Genomic DNA, 365 nt, shown 5'->3' on the forward strand with positions numbered 1-365 from the left:
AGCAATCTTCCTCCCCGTCACACCGTTGACGAGGTTGTGTAACTGTGCGCCATCGTCTACGGTACGCACACCCTGGCTCAGGGTCGACGCCCGGCGTCTTGCAGCCAGCATATGGCATCGCTGTCGCCTCTGTACAGAGGTTCTATGTCTCGGTGAGACCAGAGTGAACACGAACTTCGCTTTGTCCGGTGTCACCCTCACTGTCCGCTCTTTTGGAGCTCTACTGTTGTTTACAGCATCCGACGAAGAGCTGCTGGCCCCGTAGTCTTCGTCCATTGGATAGCGTGCCACTTCACGTACATCACATGGGCCTCGCCCTCGATGCCTCGGCCCTTGGCCGACCATGCCACGCATGACATGCAGCG

This window comes from Plasmopara halstedii (assembly GCF_900000015.1).
Source record: "Plasmopara halstedii genome assembly, contig: Scaffold_7, whole genome shotgun sequence".
NCBI classification, from domain to species: domain Eukaryota; phylum Oomycota; class Peronosporomycetes; order Peronosporales; family Peronosporaceae; genus Plasmopara; species Plasmopara halstedii.